This window comes from Pseudorca crassidens, chromosome 8, assembly GCF_039906515.1.
Source record: "Pseudorca crassidens isolate mPseCra1 chromosome 8, mPseCra1.hap1, whole genome shotgun sequence".
NCBI classification, from domain to species: Eukaryota; Metazoa; Chordata; class Mammalia; order Artiodactyla; family Delphinidae; genus Pseudorca; species Pseudorca crassidens.
In genome coordinates, this window is record NC_090303.1 from 67,723,925 (window position 1) to 67,746,160 (window position 22,236).

The 22,236-nt window shown below is 38.2% G+C and overlaps 1 protein-coding gene across 1 annotated transcript in view; it reads left to right on the plus strand.

Annotated features, from left to right (window-relative positions):
* DNAJB9 (DnaJ heat shock protein family (Hsp40) member B9) overlaps positions 1–22,236 on the plus strand; it is a 700,153-nt gene that overhangs the window by 419,774 nt on the left and 258,143 nt on the right. The window contains exons 14-17 of the transcript XR_010945587.1: positions 453–616; positions 4,699–4,792; positions 5,894–6,060; positions 16,944–17,031. The gene's annotated coding sequence lies outside the window, so the exon portion shown is untranslated. The remainder of the gene's footprint in view (positions 1–452; positions 617–4,698; positions 4,793–5,893; positions 6,061–16,943; positions 17,032–22,236) is intronic.

Sequence of the window (22,236 nt, forward strand, 5' to 3'; positions counted from 1 at the left end):
CTCTGCGTGTAGGTCGCCGGAGGTCTGTTCATCGCTCAGATAGGACGGGGTTAAAGGAGCCGCTAATTCGGGGGCTCCGCCTCACTCAGGCCGGAGGGAGGGAGGGGCACAGAGTGCGGGGCGAGCCTGCGGCGTCAGAGGCTGGCATGACGTTGCACCAGCCTTGGACGCGCCGTGCGTTCTCCTGGGGAGGTTGTCCCTGGATCCTGGGACCCTGGCAGTGGCGGGCTGCACAGGTTCCCCGGAAGGGAGGTGTGGTGAGTGCCCTGTGCTCGCACCCAGGCTTCTTGGTGGCGGTAGCAGCAGCCTTAGCGTCTCATTCCCGTCTCTGGGGTCTGCGCTGTTAGCTGCGGCTGGCGCTCTGGAGCTCCTTTTAAGCAGCGCTCTTAATCCGCTCTCATAGCGCACCAGGAAACAAAGAGGGAAGAAAAAGTCTTTTGCTTCTTCGGCAGGTCCAGACTTTTTCCCGGACTCCCTCCCGGCCAGCCGTGGCGCACTAGTCCCCTGCAGGCTGCGTTCTCGCCGCCAGTCCTCTCCCTGCGCTCCGACAGAAGCCCGAGCCTCAGCTCCCAGCCCCGCCCACCCCGGCGGGTGAGCAGACAAGCCTCTCAGATTGGTGAGTGCTGGTTGGCACCGACCCTGTGTGCGGAAATCTCTCCGCTTTTTCCTCTGCACCCCTGTTGCTGTGCTCTCCTCCGCGGCTCCGAAGCTTTCCCCCTCTGCCACCCGCAGTCTCCACCCGCGAAGGGGCTTCCTAGTGTGTGGAAACGTTTCCTCCTTCACAGCTCCCTCCCTGGTGTAGGTCCCGTCCCTATTCTTTTGTCTCTGTTTATTCTTTTTTCTCTTGCCCTACCCAGGTATGTGGGGAGGTTTTTTTTTTTCCCCTTTTGCGGTACGCGGGCCTCTCACTGCTGCGGCCTCTCCCGCTGCGGAGCAACAGGCTCCGGACGCGCAGGCTCAGCGGCCATGGCTCACGGGCCCAGGCGCTCCGCAGCACGTGGGATCCGCCCGGACCGGGGCACAAACCCGCGTCCCCTGCATCGGCAGGCGGACTCTCAACCACTGCGCCACCAGGCAAGTCCCGTGGGGAGTTTCTTGCCTTTTGGGAGGTCTGAGGTCTTCTGCCAGCGTTCAGTAGGTGTTCTGTAGGAGTTGTTACACGTGTAGATGTATTTCTGATGTATCTGTGGGGAGGAAGGTGGTCTCCGCGTCTTAGTCTTCCGCCATCTTCTCCTAGATTCGGGATGTTTGTTTTTTAGAACAAAGGAGTGTAGAAGGAGACCACTGATTTAACCAGGTAAATGATGGAGGGAAATGGCTTTAAGCAGATTGGTTGTAAAATTAAAGAAATTTATGCCAAAGACGGCATCTTCAGCTGACACTTCATGTAGGCATGCAAATCGTGACCTTCCCATTACTCCGATTTCTCTGTTCGTTCTCACTTGCTTTTCTTGGAGACGACATTTCTTCACACAGGTTTTGCCTCTACTCAGTATTCACTTTGAATCCTCCCTCAAAACCTCTGTCCTCCTGGGAGAGTTCAGAGTGGCTTCTCCTGACTCTGATCATCTCTTTCCTTTAACCCTTCTGCCACTAACATATCCCATGTACCATAACCCGTGGCTTTTTCTGTCTCTGGGATTGCACAGAAAACGCACCCAAAGGACAGGACAAGTGTAGCCTCTCCCTTTGCAGTCTGACAGCTCTTCTCAGAGGGGAAAGGTCATTGAGAAAGGATCTAACTAGAGACCAGGATGCTCACTTCTAGTCCACATTCCACCCCCAGTTAGCCACGGAACTTGGGCTCATCAGGCATCTCTCTAGTCTGTAAGAGGTGTTAAAAGATAACCTGAAACATATTAAACATGTGAAGAATTTATTTGAGCAAAAATAGATTTGAAACGGGCAGCGCCAATCAGGAAGTGGCTAGGTGGCCAGGGGAAGGACGGGAGCCAGGGTTAAGCAAGTTCAGAGAAAGTGGAGGAGTTTGCCTGGCTATAGCTTAAAGCCTAGTTTGCTCTTTGTGATTGATTGTTTCTTAGCGCTTCAATTTCATAACTTTGGCGCGTTTACAGGCTTAGATTTTGGTTTATGTTTGGCGTGCTGGCATTAGAGCTGCCTCAGTCTAATGGTTTCCTTGTTTAATTAATTGAACAGCAGATATCAGCTGCTCACCTGCAGACGGAACTGATGTGACAGGTGAGGTAAATGAGATGTGCTTTGTAAACTGTAAAGTGCTCTGTGAACGTGGTGACTCTGCATCCTGTTCAGTCTCTCTGGCCGGCCGCGACCGTTTCCTGGGCATCTGACCTGTGCCACTGCTCAGGGCCTTGCTCTGGGAAAGCCTGGCGCCTGGTTAAATGTCCTGCTGTCGCCTGCTGAAATTCTTAACCGCTTTGTCTTTTCACTTGTGGTTTATAAGTCAAGGCTGAGGGAAAATGGAGCACAGGAAGAGATGCTTGGAAATAAGCATAATATGCACCTCCTCTGCTCCTTGCTGCCTTATTTGAATATGACGCAGAATTCCAAGATATTTGGGGGTTAAGTATTGCTCAAAGCCACTAGGAGGTAAGATGTTAAGACTATGACTGAGTAAGGGGTGGGAGGCATTTACTGACTGCCCCTAGAGACCACACATTCCCGGTTGAACCAAGACTTGTCTCTAATGCAGAAATAAGGCCATGATGGCATTCTGAAAAATAGAAACAACCACAGAGCTCTACCAGGCCCTTTCTTACTTGTGTTACTTCCTTGCATTAGCCAACCACTTACACTGAAAGTAATGACAGGAAAAGGAAAAATAGGGCTTCCAGTTCCTTCTCCTTTTAGTTCTTCCTTACACATCAGTCAGCCAGTGTAGAGTGTCAGTAGAATGTATGCTTATCAAGAAAGGAAATAAAGATGGTGGTGATGATTGTACAATATAGGTGTACCTAATACCACTGAACTATCCACTTAAAAATGGTTAAGGTGGTAAATTTTATGTTATGCTTATTTTACCACAATTAAAAATATTAAAAATTAATTTTAAAAAGAAGTAAAATAAAACCAGTTGAAATTAATTTTGTGGAATGTTTCTGCTATTCTGGTGAGAATGAAATATACATGTACTAACCAAGACATATGAATTACATAATTTTGTAATACTGCAACTGAGTTAAATTCTCTCATATTTTCATTTAAAATGACATTGCATAATATAAAGTGAATGATAAAATTTCTTCCATTTAAAATTTTAATTTAAAAAAGTTTGAATTATGTTAAATAGCAAATATTAAACAATATGACAAGTTGAGAGAAAGACTACAAAAGAAAGGAAAAAAATTATATCTTAGGACTATTAGAGGCATTGTTTTTTCTTGCTTTTTAAACGAGGGGCCCCAGATTTTCATTTTGTATTAGACCCTGCAAATTATGTATCTTGCCCTGTTCATCTGTACTGTATTTATATTGGTGAGGAATGTATTTGGAAAATGTAAAGAATGCATGTAAACCCACATATATAGCTTTGTGAGCACAAAGTTCCCAGTGGGATGCTAAAATAGAGATGTACACTTTTTAAAAAAAATTTATTGGAGTATAGCTGATTTACAATGTTGTGTTAGTTTCAGGTTTACAGCAAAGTGAATTGGTTATATATATACATGTATCCACTCTTTTTTATGTTTTTTTAGATTCTTTTCCCATATAGGCCATTACAGAATATTGAGTAGAGTTCCCTGTACTATATAGCAGGTCTTATTAGTTATCTATTTTGTATATAGTAGTGTGTATATGTCAATCCCAGTCTCCCAATTCATCCCTGCCCCGCCCCCATCCCCTGGTAACCGAGACATACACTTTTAACCTGAGCCTTTTACCCATGTCATGTTGTTAATAAGCTTATTCTGTGGGTTCTCTTGCTTTACTTTTGTCTTCAATTCATTTCTTGATATATATGCTATTTGAGAGACTATTCAATGTCTCAGCCTGGCATTCATCAGTGACAACATTTAACAATGAAAAGTTAATGAAGCAGAAAGGATTTTAATTGTTCATAACCATCTTTTCACTTTTACTAATGGCTTTTTGGGTTTTCCATACATCTTCTTTAGGTTAAAAGAATTCTCAAAAATAAAGGAAGAAAGAAAGAAAGACTTTTAAATTCTCACATGCATTTTCAAGTCCTTCTTACCAATTCCATAGTAATAAAAAGAAAAAAGGAATGTTCCCTGCAGCTCTGAAGACCCCTGAGTGCTAAGCTAGACATTGAAAGTTGGTCTGCCTCGCTTTTAATCACTCTTTACATCTGTTGTTCCTTTTTATAACTTTTCTTATTTGCCTTGTGCTAATATTTTCATATTATTGATTACTGACAAGAAGAAGAAAAGAGCGCTTAATAAGTTCCTTTCTTCACTATATTTCACTGATTCCATTTTATCCCCTCCTCTTCTCCCTTTCTGTACCTATATCATCACTGACTCAAATGCCTGTCATCTTCAAAGCATGCTTGAGGCCTGTGTCTTGGCTGCAGGGAACCAGGCAGGTATTAAACCTTAGCATCTTGCTGTTCTTTTAAAAGTGAAAGGGTCAAGAAAATCCACCCTGTTGCCCACTTGGTAGATCATTCTAAACTTAAGCTGTTACTTTTGTTTTTAAGGGATAAAAAATATGCTGCCTTTCATATTAAGAAAGACCCTATTGTCCTCCTTTCCATAGAGCCTGCACTTTGAATTGTATTTCCAGTTGGAGCAATGATCCATCCACATCCCGTTTCAGGATCGGCTCTGCGACCAACAGCCTACCGTGAGAGGTACATTTACTGGGGTGATTGGTGCAGTCCAGTTTGTAGCTGAGAAACAGATTATCCGCAAGCCAGGTGTATTAGAACCTGTTTTCTGTTTCACTAATATGCTCTACTTTGATATCACCAAACTTAATGGACCCTTTCCTGTGCTTTGGTTAGCTCTACTTTGTAGCATTTGAACACTGACACCTACTTTTTCCTCTTTTGGTTTCTAGGTCATCCTTTTCTCTTTTTTATTCTTTTTCCTTATAGTCATATATCTTTTTCCAGCAGCTTCTTTCCTCTAGCAGTTGTTCTTAAGTGCCAGTGTTCTCCAACGCTTGTTCTCAGCCCTGTTTTCCTTTTACTGTATAATATTCTCACTTGGTGATCTCATTCAAACCGTGGCTTCAACTGCTATGTCTACCCTGTTGACTTCTTTCCTGCCTAGATCTTTCTTGAGTTTCTATATATTTATAGTATCAATTAGGAAAGTATCAGTTATTACACAAAATCTGACAAACAGCTGAAAAAAATAGTGCATATTTTTTCCCACTTACTGAATAATAAATCCAGAGATAGTTCATCTATGGCTTTTGCAGAAGACCTTTTAGTCAGTAATGATCCAAATTCCACCTGCCTTTTTGCTCCAGCGTTGTTAGCATATTGGCTTTTGTCTTCATGCTTATTGCTTCCTAGTCATGCAATGGATGCTACATCTCCTGGCATCACATCCAGAAAGGGAACATGGAGGAAGGAATAAACAGCTGAGTCTATTTTTTTAAATTGGAAAGCAAAGTATTCACTAGAAAGCCCACCCAACATATGTTCAGATGCATCTCTGATAAAGTTTCACTTGGCTGTCCATAATTTTAAGGTGGACTATAAAGTTGATTATTAAACTTTCTTCTTCAATAATGGATAAAGGCAAGGGAGAATTTAGTTATGAAAAATTCCTCCATAGTTTGAGGTACCCAATCCAGCTTTGGCCCATCTATTTTCAAACTTGACATCTCCAACTGAATATTCCACAGATACCTTAAACTCAGTGTACAGATTTTTTGGAGTGGGGCAAAAATTAGAAAAAAGGAATGGCAAATGGTGAGTTCCCTGTTTTTGTGGTTTTAGCCTGGGGATGAAAATCATGTCTTGATATAAGGCAGCTGAAACATCCATAGAAAACCTACTAGCTTCATGACCAGAGGAATCAGAGGACAGAACTTATGGCAGCTATAGCTGAAGGAAAGTGAGGGGACCATCCCAGAAAGGAGAAAGCCTGAAAATGGAAACCCCAGGTATGTGTAAACTCATACTTATAAAATTATAAAAGATAATGGTACATATGATTTTGTACATTGGTTGATATGAAACGTTTCCAGAAAGGTTCAGAGAAATTCATGGAAGCCTGAGGGTGATTATAAGAGAGTCAGGTAGACTTTCCTAGAAATTGTACCACTTTAACTAGATCCTGAAGGATCCACTTTGTTCTTCCAAGGAAGGATGACAAAGATGCATGACCAATGAGCCATCAGAATCAATAAAATTCTTGGCCCCTATAGTTTAAATCTTAGGGAAAGGAATATGGGTAATCCTATAGATATTCCTGCAGGGAAAATTTGAGTCCCAAGTGATTTAGGGAAGCTCTTTAGAACTAAAATATATATGAAGCCTATACCTGGACTTCTAGATGGAGAATGATAGAAGCATCTGATTAACTCTCTCTTCCTTAATTAGTGATAAAGTAAGTGCATGTAACATTAACAGGTTGCTGCAAGCTGGAAGAATGTCAAGATAAGGCCAAAGGAGAGAGAGAAATTCAGAGCATTTCACTTCTTTGTCAAAAAGCCTGGGTACTCATAGTAATGTGTAAACTCTGCCCAATGTCTAGCTGGCTTAGATCACACCTGTAAGGATAGATTCAGTGATGCTAAAAATGAAAGAACTTAATTGAGATTTGAATTGCCATCCACTGCAGTTGAAACAGTTGTTAAAGTTTGTTTCTAACCAAGTTAATTGCCTATATTTTCTGCTAAAACAAAAACAACATTCTTCAGAACAATGTAACAAAATCTAGAGACTCCACAACATAAATTTTGTGATGTTCAGGATAAAATCTATTTTTACTTGAAATATGAAGAGACAGGAAAATGTGACCATTTTCAGGGGGAAAAATAATCAGCTGAAGTGAACCCTTGGATGATCCATATTTTTATTTTTCGGAAAAGAACTTTCAAGTAGCTTTTATAAGTATGTTCAAGTAAGTAATGAAGGGAAAGATTGTCTCAGAAGATGAATGGAAAATATAAAAAGATCAAAACAAAAATTCTACAACTGAAAAGTATAATATCTGAAATTTAAAAATATTGCACTAGTTAGTAGCATAATAAATTTGACAGAGAGAATCATTGGATTTGGGGAAAAATCTAAAAATGAGACAGAAACTATATCAAAAATAGAAAAATCTTAGAGACTTGTGGAAAATTTTCAACAAATTTAAAATATAGTCAATCAGAATGTGGAATGAAAGAAGAGAACAGATCAGAAAAAAAATACATAAAGAAATATTGGCTCAAACTTCCCAAAGTTCTTGAATGAGCATGGCATCCCTAGGGACAAAATAGGTAGGCAACTAAATACTCTTGTACAATACTGGTACATAATTCAAAATGTAGCAAGGATAGATGAGCTGAGGATGATTTCCCCAACAAAAAGCCATGAACTTTTTCCCAGGTGCCTGAGACATGTTTTAGACCCAGAGACCACTGACTAATGAGGTGACAGTGTACACAGGAGGAAGGATTCTATATAACCATGGCAAAAATATATCAATGTTTTAATGATGCCTTCAGGCCTTCCCCGAAAGAACCTATATCCATTTACTTGGGTAAATGTCCCCTGGGGAAAGAGGAATACCCAGACATTTTGAGGATTATTAGAAGTCTTAAGTTGACATTAATAACAGAAGACTGGGAAAGACATCATTGAGCCATGTTAGAGTAGGAAGCTATGGAGACGAGGTAATAAATGGAGTCTTGGGCCAAATTTGGCTTACAGTTGGCTGGGTCCATATACTTGGCCAATGGTCATTTCTTTATTCTATGAATGTATAAATGGGGCTGGCATAATTGACAGAATAACTCCTACTTTCAGTCCTTGACCTATAGGGAAATAACAGTCATAGTGGGGAAGGCCGCCCTACCTACATGTGCTAAGGGAGAAATAAAACACAATATCTCATCCTGCTATATGTGTATGGAAGAGGGGATGGCAGAAACTGGTGCCATCTTTAAGGATCTCAAAAATGTAGGGGTGGTATTACCTATTGTGTTTTCGTTTAATTCATCAGTCTGCCTCCTGCAGAAACCAGAAGGATCTTGGAGAATGAACATAGACTTAACTACCCGCTTAATCAAGTGGTAGCCCTGATCACACCTACTATGTTAGACATGTTATCTATTTTTAGAGCAAATTAATATGGCTAAGGGATTATGGTATGCATTCTTTTCTATCCCAACCAGTTAAGAAGAGGATAAACAGTTTACATGCACATGGAATAGACAAAAATATACATTTAGGATTTTCTCCCAGGGTTGTGTTAATTCTTTTATGTCTAAGCTTTCTTGAATAGGGCACAAAAACATGAACCATAGAGAAAAAAAATAAGATAAATTGGATGTTATCAAAATTAAAAATGTTCATTCTTCGAAAGACACCATTAAGAAAATGAAATTCAAAATGTAGAATGGGAGAAAATATTCACAATAGTATATTTAACGGAGGACTTAGGTCCAGAATATATGCAGAACTCCTATAACTCAATAATATGACCAACAACTCCTTCCCCCAACAACAAAAAATTGGCTAAAATATTTGAACAAATACTTCACCAAAGAAGATATATAAATGGACAGAAAAACACATGAAGAGATGTTCAACATCATTAGTCATCAGAGAAATGCTGATTAAAACTACAATGAGATGCTACTATAAGCCTGTTAGAAAATTGATAATACCAATCGTTGGAGATGATGTAGAGTAACTGGAATTCTCATACATGTTTGGCGCAAATATAAAATCATATGGCCACTTTGGAAAACTTGAAGTTTCTTAAAATGTTAAATATATGCCTACCATATGAGCCAGATATTCCACTCCTAGGTATTTTTATAACAGCTTTATTCATGTAAGCCTCAAACTGGGAACAACCTCTTATTCCACACCTGCAAATCCAACTCATCTGTAGAGACGAGTAGCTTAATGGTTGCCTGGGGCTGGGTTGGGAGGGAGGGATAAGTTACAAAGGGACTTGAAGAAATTTGGGTGGGTAGTAGAAATGTTCTGACCTTAATTATGGTTGTATTTATACATCTTTAAATGTCTGTCAAAACTCATTGAATTATATGCTTCAGATGAGTGTACTTTCTTGTACATAAATTATACCTCAAAATTAATTTTAAAAAATCTACAGTGATTTTCAGTATACCCAGGATAAAGAACAGATTTGCTGGTTAGCCTGAAAATTCTTTCTTTATTCCGCCCCATAGGTAATTGCTCTTGCCTTAACTGCTGGCACTCCTCCGTCTAAACCATAATCACTTATACTTTCCGAGTGCATCACACTCCTGCAATCTAGGGTCCCTGTCCCTCTTTCTCTACAGGGATAACTTTTACTGATTCTTTAACAGTCTGCTTATGCATACTCTTCTCCAGGAAGTCTTCACTGGTTCCCTGGTGTGAGTTGATGACGCTCTTCTGTGTTCCCATGGGACCCTGCACTCACCTCTCATGTAAGAGGCTGTGTTTCACTCTCACCTTTTTTCTTAGTCTCCTCACTAGGTTTAAAATTCTGTAAGGAGAGAGACCACACTTGTGGTCACCTTTCTATCTTCAGTATCAAGCCTAGAGTAGATATTCAGGTGCTTATTACATTTTTGCTAAGTTATTATATGTAAAAATCAAAGTTTTGACATTTTACATTGCTATTATTTGCAAGTTTGAGGAAATGGGACCATATAAGAAACTTCTGGAGGAGAGGCTCATGTGTGAATATTACGGAAAGTAAGAGGATAACTTTCATGAACTCGGCTTTATTCTCCCATACACTTTCTTCTTGTGCTTCAGAACTACTCTGTTGGTAAAAATGGAAGATAGAACTTACCTGTGGTCTCCTTCTTAGAGGTTCTGTTCTTTCTCACAGCGAATGCTCACTCTCAGTGGTCTCTGGTTCTCAGAGTAACCTTTCACCATATCGAAAGGTGCCTGCCTTCTGTATCTCCTCTTCCCAGGCGTTACTCTTTTTTTCTCCTGGTTCTTGTCTATCACATTATGCACAGTCATTTCCACTCTTATTTGAAACCTCATGCTCTTTTTAAAAATCATGGTAGCTTAATAAAACATAATGGTAGGATTTCAGGCTTGATACATAGGAAGAGTGATGCCTGATTAGGCTGAGAATTGCTGTGTTTTGGAAGGTATTGTTGATACCATTTTTAGGAACTTAAGAGTTGCATGAAACTAGTAGCATGTGATCTTTGGCTTAGCCAAGGTCTCTCTGTTATTGGACATGACAAACTCTAGGCTTCCAGGCTTTATCCTAGAGGAGAAAATTGTTGTAGAAGGAAAAAGTGCTAGGATTATATCTTTCTTGTGCCTTTTTCCCATAAGCTGAAAATGGTATTTCTCCTTTTTCTTGACACACATATGATTTGTCTCTTTTTCTACCTGTATCCAAATTTTTAATAGTATTTAATAATATTTTTCTCTCTCTTTTCACACTTCTCTGTCTTTGCCTCTTTCTTTCCTACTCCTTCTCTCACCCTCTCTGACATGGCATCCCCATGAAGTGCTCTGAAAGGTTTTGATGTATTCCACTTTCTCTTGTGTGGCTCATTTTTAATAGTGTTTTCTGAAGGGTGAAAAGAAACCAGCATTATTACAGTTGTTAGAGTAATACCAATAGTAGTGATTGTTAACAATCAAAACAGGGGATGATGTTTTTGAGGGGATGATGTTTTGAGGGGATGTTTTGAGGGGATGATGTTTTGAGGGGATGATGTGAAAACTAGAGTCCGTTATGTTTTAAAATGCTCCTTCGAGGGAATGCTCCACATAAAATATAGTAATTGTTCCTAGCATTTTGATTAGTATTTGGGTAAAACACTCTTTGGAACGAACAGTGTGACTGTTCGTTCCAAACTGACTGATGTGTGACTGTTTCTGTCTTTTTTTTTTTTTTTTTTTTTGGTATTGAGAATTGATTGTAGAATATTACTGTGTTAAAATCATATCAACATATCAATGACTCAACTTTCCCCTTTAAAAAAATAGTTTCAGATGGAAAGTTCAAAGCCTTTACTTTCTAGGGTTGTTTCTTAAACAACTCAATTCACTGTATTGTAAATATGCACAAAAGGATCCGGTATTGTTTGGGGCAATATTTAGTGCAGGACCACTTTGTCAATCCATCACTCCCACTTGTGACAGAAGATGGAAAGGTCACTGGAGTGGACATTTTTATGGCCAACTCAAATGATGCTCTTGCATTAATTAAATTTAGAATCTCCCCAGCCACTAAAAACATAAACTCCTGGGCTTCCCTGGTGGCGCAGTGGTTGGGAGTCCGCCTGCCGATGCAGGGGACGCGGGTTGGTGCCCCGGTCCAGGAGGATCCCGCGTGCCGCAGAGCGGCTGAGCCTGCGCGTCCGGAGCCTGTGCTCCGCAGCGGGAGAGGCTGCAGCAGTGAGAGGCCCGCGTACCGCAAAAAAACAAAACAAGACATAAACTCCTTTTGCAGAAAGGATAAAATATGCAACAGAAATAGCTTCACTTACGCTACACATTTTCAGGATGCTTAGAGTTGTGTAGATATGCTCTATGGAAGATTTCTGTTTTCTTGAAAATACAATTTGACTCCATGACAGAATTATAAAAGGTGACCATATAACCTGCTCATGTTCATAAATATGCCAGGTTTGTTTGCAGGAGTGAAATTGTTTCTAGATTAAGCCAAAGATGAAAATGTAGCACTAAAATGAAAGTACTTTCCTTGTCACCTTTAACACAGAAGCTGAAAAATCCTCATACATAGGAAAAAAATGAAAACGAAATAAGCTTTACCTGAACCATTGATTACTCAGCTAACCTGAAGATTAAACTGAGGGTGCCTTTAAAGGAGGAGAAGGCTGTCATTGATGAGCTCAGATGAGAGGGTTTTAGGAGCCCAGTGAGATTACGTGGGTTAGGTCACAGGCAAATAGATGGGATGGCCTGGTTCGGGCCTAACAGGAGGAGCTTATTCAGGACAGAGAGTAAGAAACGTAGCCAGAAATTCAGTCGGCTTATCGGGAAACAAGGGAAATAAATTTATTAAAGGCAAGAAAATAAGCGCAAATGACACTTTAATACTAAAGGTTACTGACACACTTTGTTAAGCTTCCTTCAAGTGTGCATATTTGAAGGTGGGTTATTCCTAGTTGGAGGTGAAATTTTATGATCCATTAATGCATATTATAAGTAGTTTGTATTTAATTGGAGTAACATGTACATATTCATTTATATCACAGGTTTTTTTTAATGTTAAAATAAAAGGAATCACCTGTTATTTCCAGGGATTCTTCCTTTTACATCAATGAGTGATAACTGAAAGTATCTTAGGATTGATACATTCACTATGTTTTATTTTATTTATTTACATAATTATTCCACTATCTTGGATTTTCACTGACATTTTCTGTTTCAGCGTGTAGGGGACAAATAAACGATAGCTTCTGAATCTTGGAAGAGTGTTAGCAGCCTCTATAGCTTTCCAGGAGAAATTAACTTTCTCCTCCTGTCCTTGTTTTAAATTCAGCCCCTTGTTCTTGTCTTGGGACTTCGGTGGCTGAGAACTGAGAAACGGTGTTGCTTCTGCTCCTAGGACTTTACTTAGCAATATACACTAAGCACCTGCGCTGCACCAGGAGCTGTTCTGGGCTCTAGGGAGAGAATAGACCAGGGAGATCCTGTTCTAAAGAGGAGAAGCCAAAAATAAACACTAAGTGAATTTTAAATATTGCTCTCTACTGTGGAGACAGGAAAGCGGGGTGATGTGAAAGAGTGACTGACACTGGGGGATACAAAGACTCTACACTGAGAAACAAACTTTTCTCTGAAGAAATGAAATTTGAGCCAAGTTTTCCAGGTACCCCAAACAGCAAGTGAAACGGCCCAAAGGTTGAATAAGCTGGGTATGATCAAGGACAGAAGGAAGGCTGATAGAGTTGAACAAAAGGGTTAGTAAAGCTGCAGTGATGCCAGGAAGATAGGCAGGAGCCAGATCATGGAAGTGCTCATAGGCCATCAGGACTTGAATTTTAAGTGCAGAGAGAGGCCATGCTTTGTTACTATTGTGGAGGTGGTGCTTAGCTTAATCAAGGGTGTGACATATTCTGATTTTTTTCTTTAAAGATGGATTGAAGAAGGGCAAGACTAGATGCAGGGAGATAGGTCGGATGTGCCTGAAGGATTCGAGGGCAATATGATAACAGAGAAGGTAACATGAGATAAAACCGAACCAGGTGGAGAAACCTTGAGTTGGCCTCTGCCACCTGTAGGCCAAGCAGGTGTAAACCTCCAGGATTTGGTTTCAATGCTCACAGTTATGTTCAATGAGTATCTTCCTCTTCCCCTTGTAGACTGCAAGTAATAAAACAAAATCTATCATTAGTCATTTATTGCTGGGACTAAATTCTCCCTTTCCAAATGCAAGTACTTTTCTGAAAGATGCTATATTCAGACATTAAAAGCAAATTCAATAATCGTAATGTTACCCAGCCAAACTTGGGTCTGCTTGCCTGCCTGCAGTAAAACTGATCTACTGACACTGGGCTGTGGTGAAGGAAAGTGCAGCATTTATTGCAGGGAGCCAAGCAAGGATTCTGGGGCAGGTTGTACTTAAAAGACCCGAACTCCCTGAAGGCTTTCAGGGAAAGGTTTTTAAAGACAGGGTGAGGGAGGAGGGTTGTGGGGTGTGTGACCAGCTCAGAAGAATGCCAACCAGACGTTCTCCTGATTGTTTGGTGGTAAGGTAATTGGGAGCCAACATCATCAACCTTCTGGTTCCAATCAGTCTGAGGTTTACGTGCTTGTGGGCATCATACAGTTAACTTCTACCTGGTGGGGGTTTCAGTATCCGCAAAACAACTCAAGGGACAAGGCTCAGAATATTGTCTACAGCCCTTAAGGAGGAACTAAAGGTCCTTAACATTGTTTAATGGTTAAACTATTATTTTTTTGTCTTGCTTGACTAATTTCCTTTTTTTCTCCATTTCCTCACTTCTCTGATTAAATTTATTCTGGGACTAAAGTTTTTCTACAGACAAAAGGCAGGCAGAGGACATGGGCAGGGGTGGGGTTGGGGGGGCGGAAACATCTGCTCCTGAAAGGCCACACAAGGTCTTGCTTGGTTAAAATAACATTTCTTATGTACCATGGAAGATTCTCTTCACCAGAAAAAAACCGCTTGGTTAGAAGGGCAAGACAGACACAGAGGAAAACGTAAAAAAATATAGCATTGCATGTTCTTGATCCGTTGATTTGCAGGGACTACCGTATTGGATTTTTCTGTATCCTCTCTATTACAGCACTACATTTTAGCTACCGAGAAAATGTTTGTTGACAAATATGGTTGCACTCTCCAGCATTCGCATCTTAGTTTAATAGTCTAATTCTCCCATGTGATAAACACATGTGGCTTTTTCAAGAAGCCTACTTTTGGATATTCAACTTCACACATGATGAAGCACTAGATTCTTTTTTCTGAAGGGTAATCAAAGATGATGTTTTTTGGGGGGAGAAGAGTTTAAATTGAATTCCTTTGAGTTTCATCATATAATATTTGGCCATCCTGCCATGTTTTGAGCAAGATAGCATATGTTTTATGAGGCACAGCTTGAAAGAAGAACAAATTCAACGATGAGAGACAAACACCAGTCAAAAGCAGGGATTCAGTCAGTGCATCAAATAATATTTTTAAGAATTCGTCATGGGCAAACATATTAGGTACCTTTTGGGACATAAGGCCTTAGGGAAACTACATATATACTTATAAAAGATAGCGGTACATATAATTTTGTAAATTGGCTGTTACAAAGCATTGCTATAAGGGGTCAGAGTAATTCAGAGGAGTCTGAGGGTGATAGTAAGAGAGTTTGGCAGACTTTTTAAGAAGTCGTAGCAATTTAAGTGGATTCTGAAGGATCCACATTGTTCTTCCAGGAAAGAATGACAAAGATGCGTGACCAACGAGCCATCAGAATAATAAAACTCTTGGCCCCTACAGCTTAAATTTTAGGGAAAGGAATATGCGTAATCCTATAGTAGACATTTATGGATGGAAAGATTGAGTCCCAAGTGTTTTGGGGAAGCTCTTTAGAACTAAAATATATATAAAGCCTATACCTGGATTTCTAGACAGAGAATGATGGAAGCATCTGATTAACCCTTTCATTCTTAATTCATGACAAAGTAAATGCATGTAACATCAACAAGTTGCTGCAAGCTGGACGTCTAGAGAAGAGAGAAACATTGAGTGTTGTGTTTCTTTGTCAAAATATATGGGTACTGACAGTAATGGCTTATCTTTGTTTTTCTTTTCTTGTTACTCATTTGGATTCTGTAAGTTCTTTTCAAAGAAATAGACAGTCTATGTAGTTACACTATTAAAAGACGTTAAAAAAAGGTTTTAGCTTGGGGCACAATTATTCAAGTATAGTTGCAAAACACAAAAAGAGTACATATTTAAAATTGTGCTCTGGTGAGTATGTTTGGTAGCACACTTTTAATCTGGCCTAAATTACTTTTTTTTCATAGTGGCTTCTTGTTGTAGTCTATAGTAGGGAATGGGGTGACAAGTAGGTCAGTTTTTTCCATATCCGGATGAATACTTCTCATTCTGTAAGCCTTTCACAGATTTTTTATTTTATTTTATTTTTTTAGTGGAGCTACTCAGCTGGCGGGATCTTAGTTTCCTGACCAGGGATTGAACCTGGGCCCACTGCAGTGGAAACGCAGAGTCCTAACCACTGGACTGGCAGGGAATTTCCATCATAGATTTTATTTTTGTTTTCTTATTTGAAAGGAACACAGGTACTTACTCTATTCTCTTGAAAAAAAAATGAAAAACTGTATATTGGTACAATTTAAACAAAAGAATTATATTCTGATGAAAAGAAAACATATAATAATGTTATGTTAATATTTTGGAAATAGAAGTATTAATTGCTATTTTAGAAAACATTTCAAAATTTCCTCTATTCTAAGCCAAAAGTAAATGTTTATTGATTTTACCATGTGTGCGTCAACTGGGAAAACTGTTCTGGTTAACAAAAAACAGCTCATTATGATTCTTGACTTTATAAAAGCATACATTACTGAAGAGAATGTTAAGCCCATAGAGTAATAGTGACAAGGAACAAGTGGATATAATACAGATAGTTAATATATTTTTTTATATTATCAAGTATTATATATATATTTTTTTGATTTTGCCCAAACCAAAGTGAAATAAAACTCTCCTTTAGGAGCAGCAAGTATTCTTATTAAAGGAAACATAAAAAGGAAAAATAAATTTACAGAGATTGTCTAGTTCCAAGGGATAAAAAAAATACACATTTTTTTGTTGTTTATTTAGATTCATACTTCAATGGTGACAGTTATAGAATTCAGTGTATTTTATCTTTATTTTTTTATAGAAAGAACCTGAGTTCTATTTTTAAAATTACGGCATGCGATAATTTAGGCTTTCTTGAAAAACAAGAATGTATTGTGTTGAACATTGAATTAAATATGGTCCCTACTGAATGAATGAATCTTGAAAAAATTGCTAAGTGGAGTGAGTCATGAAGGAAAAGAAACCTATTTTAGAGCAACCATGTTTATCATTTAATATATGTTTACTGTCCCTATTATTTCAACAAAGAAAATACATATTCCAGTAAAAACCAAAATTTGCCTGAAGTTAGCCAATATAATCTTTCCCTTTTGCTTTTTTAGCTGCTATAATCATATATGTAATATATAATCATAGTATAGGTATAATATATATATCATATTATATATATATATTGAGCAATATTTTTCTCTTCTTCCTATAAGCTCTCCTCTCTCTAACTGTTTTCATTTTATACCTGGTATAAAATAGCTGATGACACTGAAACAGATGTGGAACAACAACATACTAGGAAAACTGTACCAACGGGATCCTCTAAAGAGAATTGGATCTCCTAAACGTAAGTGACCATCCATGGTTCTACATGAGCTGGTGGGATCTCCCTAATGAAATGGCCACATGTGAGCTGAATGGCATGGGCTCACGTAGGAGCTGAGAGTTGGAGTAAATAATAGTAGTAGTAGTAGCTAACATTTACTGGGTATTTAATATGTATTAAATATACTACTGACTGTTATAAGATATATATATATATATATGCATATTTATATATTCTTATTTAACGTAAACAATTCTTACAGTGTAGGTATCATTACTAACTCTACAGGTGAGAAATCCAACTTTAGTAACATTAAGTAACTTGCCCAATTCACACAAGTGTCAATACTAAATAGCAGAAAATAGCAGACTGAATTCAAATTCAGGCCATCTGGCTGCAGAGCCCATACTGCTAGCAATGATGCCATTCTACCACCACAGGTGAGCTCCTAGGCTCCTTTTATCTCTGAGATTATAAAATTATGATTTATGTCTTCTCCTTCAAGAACTCAGTAAGGAGATATCACTCAACAACATATTCCTTGGGAATATAGCTTTATGTATGAAGGCCTGGAAATATATCTAGCTAAAGATTATGGTTTGAATAGTAGAAAAGAGATGACATTACAACTTATTTTTAGTGAATTACTTTAGTTAGATGTGTTGTTGTTGGTTTTTTTTTTGCGGTACGCGGGCCCCTCACTGTTGTGGCCTCTCCCGTTGCGGAGCACAGGCTCCGGATGCACAGGCTCACGGGCCTAGCTGCTCCACGGCATGTGGGATCTTCCCGGACCGGGGCCCGAACCTGTGTCCCCTACCTCGGCAGGCGGACTCTCAACCACTGCGCTACCAGGGAAGCCCAGATGTGTTGGTTTTTAGTAACCGGAAATAATGATTCATTATCACAGGCCAGGACAACCTTTGCTAAGAGAGTATTTATATGTTTGTTAGTATTTGATGTGAATCGAAACAACCATAAAATGAAAGAAATACTTTAGGGTAAATGCCTCTAAATTTAAAACTAAAAACTCACTTTACAACTGTGAGCATTGCCAAATTATAATGTCATATAATGACATTAGAGATTAAAAAAATATTTGTGAGCTATGGCTACGATAACATTTTCATTTATTGGTGCTTACATAACACATTCTCAGAGGCTTTAAAAAACAATTTGCAGACATCTTGGAAATGTTCTAGCATTTCAGTAAGGTAAAAAGCAAATATATACTAATTTGGAAGATAGAAAAAACATAACCAAAAATAGATTAAGTAGTATGTTCAGTGTCACTGAATAAATTGGAATTAGCATGCTGTATAACTCTTCTCATAGAAATGATTTTCATATCACTCCTCTTGAACCGCAGTAAAAGCCTATCTCAGAACTCTGCTCAAGTTAGCTCCTTTGTTTATCTTGTTAGCTAGGATGACACAGATTTGCATTAAAAAATCAGTAGCTTGAGAACATCCTCATTTAAATGACAGGCAGAGAAAAATATGCCACAAGCAATAATGCTGGAAAGTAACTAAAGAGAGAGAGGAGGAAGACTATGAGAGTATATGTTATGAAATTGGTTTTCGTAGCATTGAAAGAGTCATGAAAAGAAGCAAGAAGTCAATGGTATAAATAGCTTCCAAGCCATCGAATGAGATGAAGACTGAATAGTGCTCACTAATTTGTGAAAACAGGAGCTATTTGTCAATCATGCTGAGTTTGAGATTCAGTTGAGTAGAAGAGATGGAATCTAGAGTGTGATAGTTTGAGAAGTGAGGAGACAGAGTGTAGATAACCTATATTTTAATTAGTTTGACTGCAAAAAAGGTAGAGATAAGTAATAGCCAGAGGAAGTTTTGAACTAAGAAGATAACTTATAGAATTTGGAAATAGTGTTAATTTCTGACAGTGAAACCAAAAATATAAAATTAACTATTTGTAGAGGAACCTAACCCATGCACTGGTTTGTATAGATGAAAACCTAGGAAATATACGTGATCAATCAAGGCAACTAATGCATTTCTTTATAACGGGAATGCTACTAAGAAGCTGTAATATGCCCTGCCTTATTTTATAACCTAATCTAACTTATGTGCTAATGGAAAGAAAAAAAAAGAATACCTCACAGCAGTGTGCTATGGAAATTTGCTCAACAAAGAAGTGCAGTGCTTATGGGAAAGATGGATTTAGAGCACAATATATAATGTCACATATCAGCGACATAAGGAACGATAGAAACCTAGTAAAAATAGTAGTACAGTTTTACACATGTTAAATGGATATGAAAAAATAATACAATAAATAAGACACTTTAATTTGAAAAATACCCATGTTTGCTTCTGGAAATGGGCTTCAGAAGGGTTTCAGCTTATGAGTTATTGTGAAGTGGTAGAAGATGGGTGTATTAGTTTTGTAGGGCTGCTGTAACAAATTACCACAAACTGGGTGGCTTAAAGCAAGGGAAGTTTATTCTCTCACAGTTCTGGAGGCTAGAAGTTTGAAATCAAGGTGTAGGCAGGTCTGTGCTTTCTCTGATGGTTCTAGGGAAGAATTCTCCCTTGCCTCTTCTAGCTTCTGTTGGTTGATGGCAGAATCCTTAGGATTACATAGGTACATCACTTCAGTCTCTGCCACTGTCTTCACATAGCCTTTTCCCCTGTGTATCTGTTTCTTTGTGTCCAAATCTCCCTCTTATAAGGACATCGGTCTTACTGGAGTTAGGGTTCACCCAATCTAGTTCACCTCAGTTTGACTTGCTTACATGTACAAAGACCCTATTTACAAGTAAGGTCACATTTATAGGTTCCAAATGGACATGGATTTTTGAAGGTCATTCTTTAATCCAGTACAATGGATCATATGAAATTAGAAAGCTGTAACACTAGATGTGGATGGGACTGGCTTATAACACATGTGGTGAACTGAGACAGCTGGTAGGTGTTTGAAGTATGTTCATTTTTTGCATTATTTGGCTCAGTTAAATTGGGTGCTGGTTTCGATGTTCAGCTAGTGTTTTTCATGCATAAGCTAACACTAAGTTCCTTTCCTATTATTCCCTAATACATCAGTCATGTTGGAACAAATTCACGCTATCAAAACTAGTGTTATAGATCTGATTATACAATGAAATACATAATTCTTAATCACATTGTTTGTTCAGCTTTGAAAAATGCATAAACTGTGTAATCTGTGCCTTTCTCAAGATGTCAGACATTTTCATCACTCCAGAATGTTCCCTTTGTGCTTCATACCAGTTATTCTTCCCAACCAACCATTGCTCTGATTTCTGTCATCATGTTTGTTTTGCCTATTCTAGAACTTCATGTAAATGGGATTATACAATAGGTACTCTTATGTATCAGGCTTCCTTTATACAGTATCGTGTTAGGTTCATCCATGCTGTTGTATACATCACTACTTCACTCCATTATTTTAAATTGAGGTAAAATTTATGTAAAATAAATTTCACCATTTTAACCATTTAAAATTATACAGTTCAGTGGGGTTTTTTTACATACACAATGTTGTACAATCATCACCATTGTCTCATTTCAGAATATTTTTGTCTCCCCCAAAAGCTATCTCCTGCCCATTAACAGTTACTCCCTATTCCCTTCCCCCTTTCTCCTAGCCCCTGAAAACCACTAATCTACTTTCTACCTATATGAGTTTGCTCATTCTATATGTTTCATGTAAAAGGAATCACACAATATGTGACCTTTGTGTCCGGCTTCTTTCAGTTAGTATAATGTTTTCTATATTCATCCAAGTTGTAGCTGTTTTAGTACTTCATTTCTTTTTATAACTGAATAACATTCCATTGTACGAATATACCACGTTTTGTTTATCCATTTACCAGTTGACAGACATTGGATTGTTTTCACTTTTTGGCTATTATGAATAATGCTGTTATGAATATTTGTGTTTAATATTTTTACTTGAACATGTCTTTAATTTCCTCGGGTGAATACTTAAGAGTAAAGTTGCTTGGTCATATGGTAATTCTATATTTAGCTTTTTGAAGAAATGCCAGACTGTTTTCTAAAGTAGCTGTACCATTTTAAATTCCTACCAGCAATGTATGAGGACTCGTTTCTCTGCATCATCATCATCATTTTTTAAAAATTATGGCCATACTAGTGGGTCTGAAATTGTCTCATGGGTTTTGATTTGGAATAAATGGCTAATGACATTGAGCATCTCATTGCTCATGGTCATGTGTCTATCCTCTTTGAAGAAATGTCTATTCAAATCCTTTGCCCGTTTTAAAATTGCATTGTTTGTCTTTTAGCTGTTGAGTTTTCAGTTCTTTATATATTCTGGATACTAGACCCTTATTAGATTTAAGATTTGTAAATATTTTCTCCCATTTTGTGGATTTTCTTTTCACTCTGTTGTTAGTGTCCTTTGAAGTACAAAAAAATTTAATTTTGATTTGATGAAGTTCAATTTTTTTTTCTCTTTTTGCTTGTGTTTTGGTGTCATGTATAAGTATCCATGGTCATGAAGATTTATTCTTATATTCTCTTTTATGATTTGTACAATTTTAACTCTTCGATATAGATGTTTTTATCCATTTTGAGTTATCTTTTGTGTTATGATATGAGGTAAGTGTCCCAACGTCCTACATTTTCATGTGGATATCCTGTATTCCCAGCATTTGTTAAATGCTTTCCCTCATTGAATGGTCTTGGCATCTTGAGAAGATCAATTGACCATATATTATGTATTTATTTTGGGGTTCTCAATTTTATTCCATTAATCTGTATGTCTATCATTATGCTAGTATGGCATTGTTTTGATTATAGTAGCTGTATAATAAGTTTTGAAATCAAGAAGTGTAAGTCCTTCAACCTTGTTCTTCCTTTTCAATATTGTTTTTCATATTCAGGGTCTTTTGCAATTCCATATGGTCTTTAGGATTAGCCTTTACATTTCTGCAAAATGGCAGATGGAAATTTAGTAAGGAATGCATTAAATTTCTTGAACATTTTGAGTATTACTGCCACCTTAAAATTAAGGCTTCTGATTCATTAACACGGATTGTCTTTCCATTTATTTAGGTCCTCTTTAATTTCTTTCAATAATGTTTTATAGTTTTCAAAATATTAGTGTAGTACAGTATGCAAGTCTTGAACCTCTTTTGTGAATTTATTTCTAAGTATTTTCTTCTTTTTTTTTTTTTTTTTTTGGCGGTACGAAGGCCTCTCACCGTTGTGGCCTCTCCCGCTG